General features: G+C 45.9%; 1 protein-coding gene across 1 annotated transcript in view; it reads left to right on the forward strand.

The window, feature by feature from the left end:
• Window positions 1–14890, forward strand: part of LOC8038552 — a 189185-nt gene that overhangs the window by 70065 nt on the left and 104230 nt on the right. The window lies entirely within an intron of this gene.

Genomic DNA, 14890 nt, shown 5'->3' on the forward strand with positions numbered 1-14890 from the left:
AACGTTGTACGTTGTACACCAGACGGAAATTGGCTGCAGACTCACGCTCGTTGTTCTCGTAGACGCGCTGTCGGGACGATCAGCAACGTGCCCTGCATCGTTGATCCGCCCCTTTATTTTGACATTTATTTTTAAATATTTTGTAGCACGTTACCTGCGACGTCCGAATCTTATAAAAAAGAACAAGTGGGGCGTTTTGTTTTGCATCAAAAAAGTAAAACACACGAGGACGCGTTCTATTTTTTTTTTTTTTTTCTTATGTCGCTCGTTAAGGTGTGCAATATGGCGAGTATCACATCGATTGCAGGCGACGTTCTACGGGCATTGGAGCTTGGCTGCGCTGCTGTCATTTCTCTAAGCCACATTTGATTGAATGTTGAAACGCCGACGTTTCGTTCCTTTATTTGTTTATTTGCGCATTACTGGAGTCGCCCACCCGATCTTGGTGATGGAGTACTTACTATCAATCGATTGACTTAATTAGTTCGTGCGTTTTGTGGGTGACGACTCTTTCATGCGTCAAAAGACGGTTGTTTTACTTTAGATGGCGTCCGCTGTGTCCGCTGTCTAAACCGTCACTTTGGCCGGGCGATACAATTGCGAGCCCGAGGTATGTTAAGTTAGGTTAGGTTAGGTTAGCTTAGCTTAGCTTAGCTTAGCTTGTGATGAAATTTTCAGTGACTCAGTGTAAATTAAACTAATAGACAGAGGTACAGCGCTCGCCTGTTTCGAAACCTGCAGGAGAGGAATGGATGGAAGATTACGGCTGAACCATTTCGGATAAGCGACGGCTTGTGCCGTCTAGTCAACGGGCTAAGTATTGTTCCCTCCGTTTCTTTTTTTTTTTTTTTTTTTTTTTTTACTGGGTGGTCTCTTAGGCTTTTTTTAAAATATATTCTTAACAAAATACAGAACAACAGCTAGATGACTCTACTCTTTTTGAAAGAGACTAAATTCAGAGGGTGTGGTCAAACCATTCATCGTCCTAATCCTATGCGTGTTATTCTTTCTAACTGAATTTCGTCGCAGATTTGTGCTTCGCGCGCAATAATCCCGTCAGCCTTGAGTAAGTAAATCATCTGAAAGCGAAAACGATAATTATCCGTAAAAAAATTATAATTAGAGAGTCGGAAACGCACGTATTACCTAATTATGCTCGGAGATAATCTTCTGTGGCATTTTGGAAGAAGAGAAGAGCGCGAGTCTGTTACTTTTAAACCCCACTGGAGGTGCACCGCGTGCGTTCGTCTTCTCCAGCTTTGATCACACTGCCCCAACTCGTTTGACTCCGCATTCACACTCGTGACAGAAGCGCATCCGCAAAGCGATTGCGAACGCGGTTGTCTAAAGATGCAATACCAATTAACGCGCGTGTGATGATGAAAGTAGAAGATTGTAATGAAAGCGAGGGGATCCACTTCGCGGTTGCCATTCGAACGCCAGTGGGAATGCAGCCTTAAGGTTCATTCCCATTTTCTTACGTTAAGTTACGTTACGAAATATTCCGTTGAAGTCACCGAGATGTCTGTGCTCCATATAAAGCGAGGCTACCAGTTCAAGGAGAAAGCATGACACGCGACACTCGAGACAAGAATGTTTCGGTGACTTATACGTAACGTAACTTAACGTAAGAAAATGGGGCAGTGGGAATGAGCCTTTTCTGTTGTAAGCAAGTACGAGACGCGCGTTGCGCCAAACTTTTAGGTACTGCGAAAATGAAAACATCACCGGCGTGAGGAGGTCATGTGTACGGTACCAAGTCGCAACCAAAGTGAGGATCGCTCGCACGCCTCAAACGTGCGTCTTTCTAACCGCGATACTCTCCCTCCGACGTGTCGCTCCTCCCGGAAAACTTTGTTTGTGGCGGGTCGAATAACTCTATCGGAAGGTGCTAACACAGTACATATACAGATTTTATTTTTCCGTTAAGTTCTATTTATGTATTAAATTTATGTGGCAACGACGTTTTGTGGTGAGAATTCACGCGTTTTTGTTGCGGACAGACCAAAAAAAAAAAAAGGGGGGGGGGGGGAGGGTGTTGCAAGTTGCAGGTTCGGTGATGCTCTCGCTATAATTGTTCAGTTGTACGAGGTCATTGCTTTGGTAGCAGGTGCGAACGACAGCGGAAGTCGATTGCGTGTGTTTTTATGTTCGTATTTGCGGCGGTGGCAACTGATTTGCAAAGACAAGCGGTTAGTTTATCAAGAGGGACACCGAGGTTCATTTGTTATTTATTTACCTCATCGGTTTCTTTAAGCTGTAATTCACTTACGTGTACTGTTCAGTGTGAGGAGGAGTAGTACTGAAAGTTTAAATTCTTACTCTGTATACCCCCCTCTAGGACTGTAGACCAAAGCTACGAGTCGTCCGTAGTAGTATATTTTAGGCATGAATCTTCCAACTGACTTCGGTTTTCTTGAGGAGCCCGGACGGTTCGTAACTTTCGGATCAAGCAAAATAAAAAAAATAAAAGGAACGGCATTAATATTATTTACGAAATAAAACGGAACGTCGGTGGAAGATATGTCGTACGTGTTTCTTTTTTATTTTTGTTACTGCATGATCAAAAATTAAGATTGCTAGTATCAATATTTTACTTCTAAGATGCATCTGATAGACCCTTTTACAAATGACCTTAATTTTCCTTTTTTTTTCCCCTTTTTTTTTTTTTTTTTTTTTAGGAGGATGCAAATTGTTCACCTGCCGCGTATGGATCATCATCCTTGCCCCTTCCGAGCACAAACAAATCCAACATACGTTTTAAACAGCTCCTCCTCTTTTTTTTTTTTTTCCTCCTGTCTGACTTTTTCACCCTCCCACGAAAACGATTGTTCATCCTGGAAGATATTACGATGGAAAGAATTCACGCCGGGGCCGCTGCTGCGACCGGCGACAGATAATGGAGCGCATGTGTGGCAGAGGATATGCGAGGGAGGAAGATACGCATCTTGTTCACTCGGCCGTGAACCCGTACGCGCGATCTTCATGCCCTTTGTTTGTTTTTATTGCTGGGCACGGCACTGCAAAGCAGCTCGGCGAAATCATCCCCACGTGCTCCCGTGAGTGCGCAGAAGTTGTTTTCCGCTCGGCGTAGGAAATGCTCCTTCGGCACGCCACGCTTGTGCATAAATTCTAACTACTAACCATGCCGGGGCATTGTGTTGGCCGCTCACATCGTCGCTATCGTCCGTTTCGCTTTATTTTATTTTATTGCCTTTTGTTGTTGTTTTTCAAGCAACATTATGTAGGTTTGTCTATTTTTTTAAGCAATTGCATTGTGTAGGTTTGCTTACTTTCGGAGGAAGTTCAAACCAAGCTCCCCCCCCCCTTTTCTCTCTCCCTCTCTCTCTCTCTCTCTTAATCTTGCGCTCATTGAAGAGCCCGAAAAAGGACGGCAAGCGAAATCGTCACGGTTTTATGGTTACGTTATAAAAGATCAGCTGGATTTATTTCTTCTTTTTCACTATACATAGTATGCTGTATGTGTACGTATATATGTATATGTAGGTATACGGCTTTGCGGTTGTCCGCACCCTTGACGTGAGGCGAGCGTGTAGATGTCTGGGGATGATTGGCCACTTTTTTCCTCGCTCTGGTTTTTTATTGATTTCCCGAACTTGAGAATCGGACGCTTCGTGTCGGGTTAGTTTCGTACGCAAGAGCTGTTGGGGGTTTATTCCGCTTTGTTGCCGTTTGACTCGTATTTTCGGATATTGAAAAAGGAAGTGAACGGCCGTGGAAGTCGTCTGCTACTCGTTATTTGGTTACGGTATGGCGTGCAATGATGGGGAAGCGGAAGGGACTGAATTGGAATATATTGTATTGCTGTTGGGAGAATTTGAACAAAAAACTTTTGTTAAAAAAAAAAAAAAAGAAGCTTTCTAAAGGACATGATGTAGGTTGGTCTTCTATCGGGGCTGCCTTTGGACAAAAGAGATTAATCACCGGTACTTTTTTTTTGTAAACGTGAGCTCAGATGAACACACATTCAGCCACACACATGCACTGGGGCCTAAAGCAATCGATCGTCATGGTATCATTATCCGCAGCAATTATCTGTTAGTATAAATTGTTCGTTGAGTGAGGACTCGATACGGGATTCTATGTATAGCAGCAACTGTGAGGCAGCTAGCACTTTAAACAGACACTATTTCTGTACGGCACATCGCCTACCAGCGTTCTTTTCCTGATAGATACTTACGCTGCACCATATCCAGTTCCCCGGTTTCTAACCGCTAAGTAAATATATGGGGTACAACCTGTTTTTTGCTCTCTCTCTCTCTCTCTCTCCATCCTTCTCCGAGTCTAAAGAGAAATATTTCCGTGACTTATAGGAAAACTTTGTACGAAAAGAAACAGTCGGTCGTTAACGGATTGGGTAAATCTATATTCTCCGAGCAGCGTTTTCGAGTTTCCTGTCTGAGAGCGAACGCGGGTGCGCCAGTTGGTCGCTTGTTGTCACGCGATCCTTGCTTTGGCACATACTGAATGATATATGTGCCCTAAACCTACACATACGTTTCTGTGTCGTTCATCTTGAGAGAAGTGCATGGTAGGTGAACGACTGAATGGGGTCTTTTGTGTGCAACTTTCTCACGCAGTATGTAACGACCATTAACTTCATGTTTAAATACGCAACAACGTATGCCGAAGCGACGTAAGGGGACACAACCAATCCTCCGAGTTTCGCCGCGTTTATTCGAGAGTGCCCATTTTACAACGGCAACGTAACCGCTTTCCGAAATTATCTTCCGCCGACCTTATCGAACATAATGCTGTGGCATGTGTAATAATGTTTTTTTTTTTTTTTTTTAATTTTTATTAGGGTAATGAACGATTCCGGGGCAAGCGTGCCACAGATCAATGTGACGTGCACGTGCGGTCGGCGTTTCCTTCATCTGCTTCCGGTGACGTTGATTGCCTTCGAGTGACTGGGACGTCCCTAGCTATACGGACGAACGGCGTGTTTCCGGACGACACGTGCTCTGGACTCGGGTCTCGGAGGACGCCACGAGCCATCCGAGCCAATCCAATCTCGTGTAAGTGTCACGTGGCCTTCAGGTTTGGGGCACGGTGATGCGCAGGGCGTCGAGTCACGTGACACGTTGGCAGCGCCGGATTGGCTCGGATGGCTGGTAACGCATACGCTGTGGTTCGTCTAAAGGGAAACGGAATGTAAGAGAAACTGGATGAGAAGTCGACTGGCGGAGGGGAGCTCTTCTGGCACGATGACTCGGCTGGTCCCTGCACGGGGTGCTGCCGCGGCGTTTAGTGGCAGGAAATTGCGATGAATGGCCGAAGGAACCGGGCTTCCTGTTTGTGCGCCGATGGTTCGACGCTCTTTCTGTGACTCGCTCTGCGAGGAGTCCTTCTCTCTCTTCTAAGTGGATGCAATTTGTTGCGGTTTTGTCGTCTTTTTTTTTTTTTTCGGACAGCCAAAGTACGTCGATCGGTGCTCGTCAGATAAATTCCCATTATCGTCATTCGATTCTGCTTTTATTGATTCCTGCTCCGATTAGGTAGTGAGTCGTGCAGCGTGTTAAGTAGATTTAGTAAAAATCTGTCTGGACCGTCCACTGACAGTCAGTCAGCGCTAGGCTGCTAGCTCAGAACGTCCGTAACATACCCGGCCAAATCCTGACTGCCAGGTTGTGTGCGCGGCCTCTGAAGACATTGGCTGCGGCCGCTTCCACTTTCACCTATAACACGCGTGCCGCACATCCCCCGGTTGCACTTCATTGGACCTTTTTTTTTTTTTCGGGAAGAGTTTTCCGCATGCGCAGGCCCTCCTCACGCAGCGGTGAAGGATCTAAGTACGGTTGGCGTCCGGGTGTGACTGCGAGATTCATGCTTCGAATGCCACATGGTAGTGGGTTCAGGAAGAAACTTGGGCACGCGGCATTCGAACCGCGGATATTGCAATGACTTCTGTTTACAGACTGTCTTTTGTATAACGTATAAGCAGTGTGACCCCGGCTTTACACGAACGAATTTGTCAAATGTCAACCCGTGAAGCACTTGCCCGATTCACTTTTAATTTCGGAGGATACGAATTTTAGTATCGCCATGTTTCTACGCAATTAAATATATCAAAATAAAAAAAATTAAAAAATTAAAAGTGAAGCGACAAAAAAACAAAATTGTCTGCGCGCTACCTTTGCAACGTATGTACGGCGATTCCGCTCTGAACCCCCCCAGCTGTCCGTAGTTTTAGCTTCCTTATTTAAAGCGCTCATCAACAATTATTTTTCTAGTTGCAATGATTCCGGGTTCAAATACGCAGCTGTGTCCGTTTAATGTTTTGTTCTTCCATTTTAAGACGTCGTCGCACTCAAGCGGTAGCAGCATTTCGGAATTTTTAGAGTCAAATGTGTTTTTTCTTCTTTTTCTTTTAACACGGAGCGTGTTTTATGGTTGGCAGCTAGCATTTTTCGGTCTGGCACTCTTGTAACGGAAGAGCGTCACACGAGTGGTGCGTCACAGCGTTCGGCTGGAACCCCTTTCCTCACTGACTGAACACGGCTCCCAGCCGAACACTGACGCAGCACTTCTGTCTACTTTGTGCCTCGCTGTCGCCTCCGGTGTACTTTGACCTGAAGAAAATCCGGCAGTACAGCAAGCGCGTAAAATGTCCACGTTGCGTTGGCTGTGTCCGTGTCTTTTGGTCCTCGTTATCGCGCTTTTTAAACCTTTTTGATCCCAGACCTTACTCGAGCAGCAGCGCGGAGCAGGGCCAAAGCAAAGTCAAACTGTTGGAGTGCTATGCGACGAGAAACCGAGAGAGAGGAGGGGACGAAGGCGCGCGCAGAGACATCAGAACTCCGAGCTCTGCTTGGAATGATTAGTAAGGGGTCGCAACGCTGGCTGCATTTGTCTCCCGACGCAATTCGAACCCGTCTTTTATGTAGCATATTGCATAAAATGTTTACAAGTTCCTCCGGGCTCAGCGCTCAGCTACAGGCAGTCCATTCGGTGTTACGACTGCCTTTGTCACGATTGTGTGTAAGAGGGTCGATTTTCTTTTATACGATTCTGGTGACGCCGAAGAGGCACTCTACTGCCGACCACGACGACAGTGACCTGTGGATTATTGCATCGAATAGTTGACTCTGCCACAAATGTCCACGATATCCGCGGATGGTAATAGTCAGGATCGTCAAGAGGAAGTCTTGTGCCACTTTTCTTGAACTGTTTTTTTTTTTAGAGCGCAGCTTTTAGGCGCTTGTTTCCGGCTTCAGCGGTGTCGCCGTCGCCGTCGGCGTAACCGTGCGTTGCATTATGGGACGTTTCCCATCATGGCGTCGCACGTGACGTCACAAAGGTCACTCGTGAAGGTCACGACCTTCACAGTGACCTTCACGAGAGTTAGAAGTGACGTAACGAGAGTCGTGACTCATGAGTGACGTCACGAGGGAGGAGGAGGAGAGGAGGGCTCTTCGTACCCACCACCTCCTCCTCCTCAAGAGCTGCGCTCTAATTCGGCATTACAGGGAATTGTAAACAGCTTTCTTTTTTTTTTAATTTGAGTATAACTGATAGTTTACATGGGTGGATCTTTCTCTGCGTGTTGTCATTGTCATTTCATTTCTTCAGCTTCGGACATTGTGATCAGCTGAGGCCTAGTGGACGTCTGGTACGTCAGGTGCATCATCTCTACTGGCCGACGGTGAAAACTTTTTCTGTTCTTCGTGCTTTTTCTATTTTTTTTATATACTGGTTTTGAAAAGTTAACATAATCTAGTTTGTTTTCGTTTTCAACCAACTTCTGTTTTAAGAAGAGAGCTCATAAGTTTCTAAAAATAGGCCAACATGTCCGGATTGTATTCGAATATCGATAGCTGAAGTTCCTTCGAACAGGTTCTTTACTTCAGCTTTCTTCGTAATGCGCCTCGGAGGTTCTTGAAAAATAAAAGAACATTTTTGTGATTTTCCTTAGAGAAGGTTTGCTGGACGCCAAAATGTACCGCATATAGTATGCTCCGTTATTTATTTGTACCACCGTTCGACTATAATTCTTAACTTTTGAATTGGGGAAGGGATTATTTTATGGCTCCGAATGGATGCCTTAGGGGGTGCCTGCCGCCTCATTTATTCCTTGGTGAGTTCGCGTTGAATTCCATTTATGCGAATTAGTCGCGTGGTCCAGTGGTCAGTGCAAAGCCGGTCTGGCTCGTGAACATCCATCTCTAAATGAAAGACGATGGCTGCGGGCGGTGTAAGTAAAAATGGAAGGCCATAGTTCTAACGCTTTGTGTCGTAACTCGTGAGTCGACAGATGTTTTTCGCGAGAGTTACATGTTGAGTTCCATCTTCCTCGAACCGCGTTGTACCGGCGCCTGACGACAAACCTTGGAAATGTCAACAAATTGTGCGTTGTGAAGGACCCTGGTCAGAACCGTCAACCTTTCCATTTAGTGGTAAAAGAGAAGGTTGATAAAAGAGCTCTGCAAAATCCCAAAGAAAAAAGAAAAAAAAAAAAAACACGAAAGGTTGACGGGTTGCATTGCGTTGTTTTTGCCTGCTTGGCAAAAAAGGAGCAACTTGCCCTTTGTGCAGAATTACGGCTCTAGTCGAGGTCAAGGCGAGACTGCCATTATAAGTGTTGGCTTTAGGTGCCTAAATGATGTTATTTTTTGCTAAAGACCAGAGGCAACGAAGAGTCACGAAAACTAAGTCGTTAATTAGCTAACAAAATAAAAAAAAAACGAGTTATAATAATAATGAAAGAAGCAAATTAGCGCGTTATGTGCTTATAAAAATCTGCTGCATAATTCTGTCGATGGGTATCATATAATAGGACGAACCTATCATTTTTGCGGGTGATAGAAGCACGCGGGAAGAAATTCATCGCGTCTTGCACATCGTTCCCGTCTTCTTTCTCGTCGCCTCCGTGGTTTCTAGTTATGTAAATACGTCAGCATCGAATAGGGTATGACGAAAGCGGGATTAATGTCTCTATCAATCACGTGCTTGGGCGGACTTGGTGCTTCGATCGCCGTTCTAGTGAAGACACTAATTAAGCTGACTGAATCGTACATTGTTTTCACGATAACAGGTGTTTACATGAATGTGATTATTTGTCGTGTCAGGTAATTAGAACAATAGATTAATACTTTCAAGAGTCTTTCATCTGTTGGAAGATGCGGAATTTCTGCACGTCCTTGGAACAAAACGGTAACGTCGCTGCCTACTTTCTGTGTTTGGTTCGATTGGAAGGCAATAACGCGCGCATACAGAGAAAGTGGGGAGCGCAGTAACGTTACGCTCTTTGCGCTATTTGACTGACTCGTAGGCTCCCAGCGTTGGCTACGCTAGTTGGAACGAAGCGTGGAGCTACTACCACGCTCTTCAGATGAACTATGCTGTTCTAGAAACTTCGGCGGTTTCCGGCCTAGTGAATGTTGTCACCACAAGTGGCCCTGACGTAAGAAGTAGTAAAAAAAAAAAAAAAAAAAAAGATATTATTTTTACTAAAACAAACTAACGTTTTTTCCTTTTTTTTTTTTTTTTTTTTAAAGCAGATGTGGCAGCTTTAATGTGGCGTTCCAATTATTTCGAAATAATATTTTCTCTACGTTTAAAGTATAGATGGCGTTTGTAATCTCCCATCTTTTCAACTCGTCCGTTGGGGTTTCTGTGAGAGATTGGACGCATCCAGCGACTTTCACCACGGTGGCTTCTCCGAACGTGCGTAAATAATTTAGGTTCTTCGAGGGGTGTGATTGGTATTTTTAATTCCTAAAGCCGGCGGCTCTCTCTGGTGCTTCAATTTGTCCATAGGGAAAGCTTTCCTATGGTGTGACGAAAAAATTCCAGCGCAGCTAATCTAAGGACCGTGGTGCTATACTAATTCCATTTTATCGCCTTCTTGCGTAGTCATTTGCACGTTTCGCAGTGTCGGTTCTTCCGCCATTGTGCAGGCGTTCCGCGCGCCTTCTAAGAATCGGGTCGTGACCACCGTGGAAGAAAGATTTAGGTGATGACTCTCTGTCTGACGCGGCGCCCACATTATGTTCGGCGCACCGAACGCTTCACTGGCACGGGGATGGGTGGCACTCAAATATGGGGTCCCTCCCAAACCGAACGACCCCCGTTGTTTCTCTCGGCGGTGGTCCCGCCATCCCCTCGCTCACCGCTTCTTGTTGTACCTCACCGCCACCGTGCATGTCGCCACCAAGTCGCCAGAGTCCGTAAATCTGTGTTCTCTTTCGTCTTTTTCCTCTTTTTCGTCGGGTTAAGGTTCACCTTTGTGCACGATGGTGGCACCTATGATTTACACAGCACCAAAGCAAAACACGAGGCCAGCCACTGGCCGCACGCTACCACACCGCGAAAAGGCGAACACGCTACTGTGCAGCAGACCTCATACCACAGCGCCCTCCGCGGCGGCGCGTAACTAAGTACTACTGGCTCGAGGCTAGTCATTAATACGATCTGGGCGCTCGCTCCCCGCGGGAAAAGCGGCCGGAGTCATCGCCTAAATGTGTTTCTTCCACCGAGGTTGTGACTCTCTGTTGCATTACCTACTAGCAGACAATGTTTTTCTTCGGTGGTGTTATTCATGCTCTCGGCTACTTAATCGCGCCTTATTTGTGTCAGTGCTCAAAACTAGCGTTTACGAAACACTTTCTTCTTAATTTTGCCGGTATATGGATTGCATGCAAGTGTTCAGATATCATCCCTAAAAGGTCTTCTTTTATCTGAGAGTAGGTATTGTTTCGTTCAACGCTCTGCACGAAATATATTAGTGTGTTTGCTTTCCTACGGAGGGCTCCAAGAGCCAATCGCTGCAATCTAAAGAGGGCGGTCGGCGAATGGGGAGGCAACTAGAATAGACGACCTAAAAATGAAGTCTTTCATATGAGCACACTGTAAGCATGCCAAAAGTCTTGTTCAGTGTCACATTGCGCTGCCGTGTTCAATGTCACATTCACTAAAAAAAAACCTTATCTTTTTTTTTTTTTTTTTTTTTGTACAGGTTGGTTATTACTTCGAGATCTTTGCGGGAAAGCAAATAAATGGGCATTTGTATTGATCGTAGCCTCTCTTTCGTTGTTCGGTAACTTTGTTTCGCATTTTATAATCAGGTCCATCACGTAACGCTCAGAATCAATCAGAGTTGCGTTTTCTTAATTGCCTTGGCATTGAATCTGCCTCGTTAGTTACTGACAAGTTACGTTGGCGATCCTGGCGACGACCTGTTACGAGACCCGCAACTAGATTCAGTTTGGCCGAAAGGTCGGGATTCCTGCTGGCTGTGTCATTAATGCAAGTTACGCAACCCAAGGAACAGAACAAACCGGGTTCCCTCGTTCGTTCCCGCCGCGTCAATCATCGGCATCCCGTACACTCTTAAAAAAAAGGGTACTGTAGTACCCTCCTTGAGGGGGGAAAACGACGAGCACACAGGGCAACCCCTTTTGGAGGTAACGTTACCGCCTGCAACGAGGGTGCAAACTTACCTCCTTGGTTAGGGTGCAACATTGCCTCCTTTTGGAGGTAACCTTAGTTCCTTTTGGTGTTAAAAAGTGCATCCTTTCAGGGTCAGCCTTTGCCTCCTTTAGGGGGTAATTTCAACCCTTTTGAGAGGTAAGACGACGTAATTGAGGGCGTTGTTTTACCTCCTTTTGGAGGGAACTATGATCCACTTTGGGGTTAAATGTACACGACGAGGAAAACTGCTCAGAAAACGCGCACTACGAGGAACAAACACGACGGGACAGTGCTGTCCTGTCGTGTTTGTTCTTCGTAGTCCGCGATTTCCGAACTGTTTTTCCCATCATGTATAACAGCAACCAACTGGCCCAGTTCACCCCCTAATACAGGTTAAATGTACACTTGATGGAATCACTTTTGCCCCCTAAAACAAGGTACTATGGCCCTTTTTGGGTGTGATAGTACATGTTTAAATGGTGGGCCTTACAATAGATGAAGACGGCCCAGTTCTGAAAGTAAATGACAATGTTTTATTGTGGCTGTCACAAACAAAATGGCATAAAAATCAATGGTCTGACTATACATCTTATAACAGTTCTAAGATGAAACCACTAAGCGCAATGAAGGCATCTGGAACAACACAAATTTCGGGGCTCTAGTTCGCGACAGTCAATAAAATTATCGCAAAAAGTACATGAACAATCGGTGTCTACCCGGAAAATAACAGTGAATGCTTGGAACACTGCTTGGAATAGCGAAGCTTCACTGGGGTGAACTCAAATGACTGAGTCTTGTACAAACCAGAATCAAAATGAACGCACTGTGATATAAAATAGATTCTTTATCACATATATTGCAAACAGCAATACAAACCAATACACGAGTAGCAATGACTAGTACGTTGCAACTCAAGGAGAGCAGTACACTATGCCCGTCCTATCCATAGTAGTGGAATGAACGCTGGAGTAGAGGAAAGCAGACTCCGGGATTTGCTCTTCCAATGTGGAAAAAAGAAAGGGCTTGTATCTCCTGCTGCTAATGAGCTGTATTTAAACCTTGCAAGCACAAATCAGTGTGAACATGGAACCACAACCCTCGAATGCTTTCAGGCACCAAGTATGAAGTACACTGAAATAAATTAAGCATGCCAATGCTGCACAAAGCAAAAAGCTGTGAGTTCGGAAATTACAAAAATGTGACTCTAAAGCAATATCATTGACTGAAGTCAATGCATTGCTCTCAGTGACCTCGTGAGAAGAGACTGAGCCGAACAGAACAATAAGGAACGTTCCTGCGCAGGGACGCCTCCGTCGAACGTTCGAGAAGAAAGAACGTTATGCCGTTATGACCGGGACCGTCGGCGGGGAAGGCACCGACGCTCCCGGTCGGCCCGGCGAGAGCTCTCCCACGCATGCGCGAAGAATGACGTGTCAAACGAGGAGACCAATTAGCGAACCGGTTTGCGCCTTTCCACAGCCAATCGCAGCGCCCAGGCTTTGGCAGTGCTCGAACACGTGCACCCTCTGGGAGGCAATATTTACCTCTTTGGTGCCCCTTCGAGGCGAACTTCACCTTGTAGCACCGCATTCCTAGTGTCCGCTGCGCCTGAGGAGGTAACAAGCGGAGCGCTTCCCCCCTGGCCGGGAGGAGGGTGGTAAAGGTGGTCTGTTACCTCCTTTTGGTCCCCTTTTTTTCTAAGAGTGTAAAGGCTGGAACGCATGATACGAAAAAAATGGACTTAGAGTCGGACGGAAATCAAACCGTTCGAAACCCGTTGTACGCGGTTTTCGGAAGACGAGCCACACGAGGCATTTTTTTCCCACACGGAAAGCGCAATGCTTCACGTTTTCTCGCGCCGAGCCGTCCGAAGGTATCTGCCGCTCCAGATCGCTCGAATCGTTTCCGACTTTTGCAAAAGTCTAGCCCCCCGAATTTCGTTAGCGGTTTCCTCAGTATATTCGAAGTAGAGCCCATATTATTCAGCGATATTCGTCATCCCCCCAAAACCCATAGCAAAAAAAAAAAAAAAAAAGAAACATACTTTTACAGGTTTTTAATTTTTTTTTTTTTTTTTTTTGGGGGGGGGGGGGGGGCAGTTAACTTTTGTGAGAGCCATTTCCCTCAGTGCATAAACTATGCACACAACTTTTTCTTTTGTTATAGCTGACGAAGAACATAGTCGGCACGGATCATAAATATCAATTATGCGTTTCAATCGTTCGCCACTCAGCATCAAGAACGTGAGATGTGCCGCGTTCATGCTTGACTTGGCCCGCGGAAAATGATGGTAATTGACAGCTGAGGGGCGTGACTCATGAAAGTTTACGTTTCTTGCCTCGTGATTCGTCCTCCGGTGTTATTGTCGGCTAATGCCGCAACCTGAGGGACTGAGGATCGATAATGAGATGCTCAGGCCACGCCGTGCCCTGTTTTACCGTTGGCGCAGAACGACAGATGGCGCTACCGAACCTTGCTGAATATGGTCGAACGACGGAAAGCGCGTGTCAGCCAGCCGCCAGTGATGGGTTCCAGCGTGCACGAGCGACCGACCGGTCATTGGTCGTCCACGCGGGACCCATCGCTCTCGAGTGGCTGGCAATCGCCGTCCGTCGTACGACCGTATTCAAGGTGCGGTAGTGCCATCTGTCGTCCTGTGCCAACGGCAAGCGTCGCGATCTTTTATCACTTTTTTTTTAATTTCTCAAATCGGCCGCGCATGAATGTAATTTTGGGTTTCTTTTTAGGATGATTAAAGCTCGTAGATTCAGTTATAACAATAAAACAAGGATCTCGAAAAGTATTTTAGTGTCCCTTCAAGGAGTGGATAATACAAAACAAGGAATGTACACTGCAGTCTTTACATCGCACGCACGCACGCACGCACGCACGCACGCACGCACGCACGCACGCACGCACGCACGCACGCACACACACACACACACACACACACACACACACACACACACACACACACACACACACACACACACACACACACACACACACACACACACACACACACAATAAAAAAGTGTTACAAATCCGCTTACAGACACGTACCGAAAACACAAATATATATATATTTTTTTTTTGTTCAAACAAGTTTCTTTTTTTTCCTTTAAATGAGAAATCGACTCGAGAGTAACAACAGCACCTGGAAGTTTATTCTAAAAATTTAGGCTGGGATAAATAATTTTAGATTGGAATCTTACTAATCGCAGTATATCGTTTAGTGTGCCAAAAGAAAGAGGGCAGAAAGTCAAAAGCCTGCTTTTCGGTGCGGAAATTCGAAAGTATAGCGGACTAATTCGTACTTCCTTTCCTTCGAAAGCTTTTCGCCTTTTCACACTGATACGTCCGCGGTACCGAAAGCACGTCAGCCCACCTCAGCTGACGCCTTGGACACAGGCATTCCGTCACTCGGCCGTATGCGCTCGCCAACAGTCAATCCGCC

The sequence above is a fragment of the Ixodes scapularis genome, unplaced genomic scaffold, assembly GCF_016920785.2.
Source record: "Ixodes scapularis isolate PalLabHiFi unplaced genomic scaffold, ASM1692078v2 PGA_scaffold3__209_contigs__length_174095766, whole genome shotgun sequence".
Taxonomy (NCBI): Eukaryota; Metazoa; Arthropoda; class Arachnida; order Ixodida; family Ixodidae; genus Ixodes; species Ixodes scapularis.